Source organism: Melanerpes formicivorus, unplaced genomic scaffold (assembly GCF_026170545.1).
Source record: "Melanerpes formicivorus ecotype bairdi unplaced genomic scaffold, bMelFor1.0.p_v2 SCAF_215, whole genome shotgun sequence".
Lineage (NCBI taxonomy): Eukaryota > Metazoa > Chordata > Aves > Piciformes > Picidae > Melanerpes > Melanerpes formicivorus.
The window spans coordinates 352,501-355,000 of NW_027142567.1; the positions used below are offsets into that span (position 1 = coordinate 352,501).

The following is a 2,500-nucleotide window of genomic DNA, read 5'->3' on the forward strand; positions in this document are numbered from 1 at the left end:
ACAAGCCAATCTTTTCTCTTAGCTTCCTCACTAAGCATCTTACAAATATAATTATGTCTGCTAATTCTGGCCTCCTGAACAGCAGGACAGTACCCAATTATATGAGCAGCTGACTCATTTTCAGCCTGGCAGTGACGGCATTTTGTATTTTGGTCCTGATTTCTACCCCTCGCTAAGAACTCTCTAGTTGGATATACATTTGCTCTCAATTGTAAAGCTGTTATTAATTTTCTATAAGGGATGTTCTTGTAATTCACAAGCCAATTGTTACTGGTGGAATCATTTTCAAAGTTTGCAGTTCCTATGCCCTGGGACATCAATGCTGTCCATTTGGTGAACTCATTTTTCCTCCAATTGCAAGGTTTGGGAAAGATTTTCTTTGGGGCGGGTTTTTCCCATTCAGATAATTCCTCCCGTCCCCCATATTCAGTTACCATTATTGTCTGGGGGTTATATATTGATGGTATTTTCTCTTTGTCTCCCCCTGCTGATATCCACAATTTTTCATAATCTTTATCAATATTATTAATTTTAACTACAGTTTTAACTGCTTCATCTGATGAATTTGCCAATCTGTGTAATCTTCTAGCTTGGATACTAGGGATTAACCCAGCCAATCGGGCTAAGCCTAAGCCTCCATCTTTAGTGCTGGAATACAAGATGCCATCACAGGTACAAACTGGGAGATGTAACCATTTTTTCACCCTATTTCGAATTGTTAAATCCATTTCTTCCAGATATGTGGCTTTTACATTTGCCTGGTCTGCTAAGTAGATCAATCTAGGCACTGTGTACACTTTTAACATGTCCAATTTTTGAAATGGTTTTAAAGGGGCTCTTTCGATGCGATTGAGCCAAACTTCTAATTTATTCTGCAATTCGGGCTTAACTATCCCCACCCAAGGGTCGATTTGCAAGCCAAGATATTTCTCTGACTGACCCGGGTGGATCATGTTTAAAGGGGTACCGCTGATAAGCCATGGAGGACAGTCATTGATGGTATAAGAGTCCTTAGTTGGTTGAATAAAGAAACCATGGCACTTTTCCCCCTGCGTTTTTAATCCAGTTAAGTCACAAAATGCTTCTAGAATTTCAATATTTTTCTCCATTCCTGATTGGGACTTACTCAGCAGGACCAGGTCGTCTGCAAAAGCCAGAGCTGTTAATTTGCCATTCTCGTGTTGGAACCCCTCCCCACACTCTTCTAATTTACATAACAGAGGGTCAATGCACAGGTTAAAGAGGAGTGGTGACATGGGATCGCCCTGTTTCACACCAGTTTTGATTCCTATTGACTCAGACTCTCCTTCTTTAGTTTTGATTCTGGTGTGGATGTTTTGATAGAAGTCCTTAATTAATGCTATTATGTGGTCATCCAGGCCCTTTTGCTTTAGCACCGCCAGGATGTGGGTGTGGCTCACTGAATCAAAGGCTTTGGCCAAATCGACAAAGACAACCCCCAGGGGTTTCTTTTGTTTCTTTGCATTCCTAATTAATAGCTGTAATAGTTTTAAGTTCTCAGCACAGCCAGAAGATTGAATGAAGCCTCTCTGCCTGGGGTTAATGGGACACGCCTTTGCCAACCTCGCAGTTAAGATTCTTGAATAGAGTCTCAGGATGATGGAACCAATAGTAATTGGCCGCCAGTTGTTAATATCATTTTGGCATTCGAGCGCTGACGATTTAGGTATTAGGATTGTTCGGCATCCCCTTATTACATCTGGAATTTTGCCAGTTAACAGCCAGAGATTAAATAGTTCTTTGATCTCCTCACAATTTGGATCCATTTTAAGCAGGGCCTTCAGGGTGATCCCATCAGGGCCTGGTGCCGATTTTTTATTCATGTCTTTGATATTCTTAAGGATCTCTTTCTCTGTAATCAATTCCTTAAAAGCCGAATTATCCGCCCGCCCCACAGACTGGAATGCTCCAAGTCCTTGAAATAAGTTCTGAGACTCCCACCTAGATCTGAAGGTGTTACTGACCTCTTCCAGGGGGATGGCACATTGCGCAGAGTCTTTTTCATCCAGAATCATATTAGCTAACTTCCCTCGATCTAAGCGGAAGAGGCGTTGGAATCGGAGAAATTCTCCACGCTTTCTGGCTCTTTTTCTCATCCACTCCTTTTGAGGTTTCTTCTGCTGAGGTTTACGTTGGCTCTTTTTTGGCACTTTCTGTTCAATTGATTTCTCAAACAAATACAAATATTGGTCCTGAGCTACCTCATTGAGTAATTTTAATGAGTCTGTTTTGCCTTCAATTATTTGTTTATATGTATTTTTAAGGATGGGCAACTTCCCTGATGTCATCTTTTCATTAATAATCTTTTTATAGTGGGCTAGCAGCTCCCTTTCACCAGAAGATGGAATCACAGTCCTCTCCTCTTTTAACCTGCTCTTGCTCTCTTGTGTTTTCTCTCTTTCTGGCACCACAGTTTCTCTTAATAGTCTTCTCTTTTCACTGATCTGTTTTGCTGTTTTAGTTGTTAATTTCTCAGCAA

At 41.0% G+C, this 2,500-nt stretch overlaps 1 pseudogene; it reads right to left on the reverse strand.

Moving 5' to 3' along the window:
* Positions 1–2,500, reverse strand: part of LOC137457960 (28S ribosomal RNA) — an 8,480-nt pseudogene that overhangs the window by 1,884 nt on the left and 4,096 nt on the right.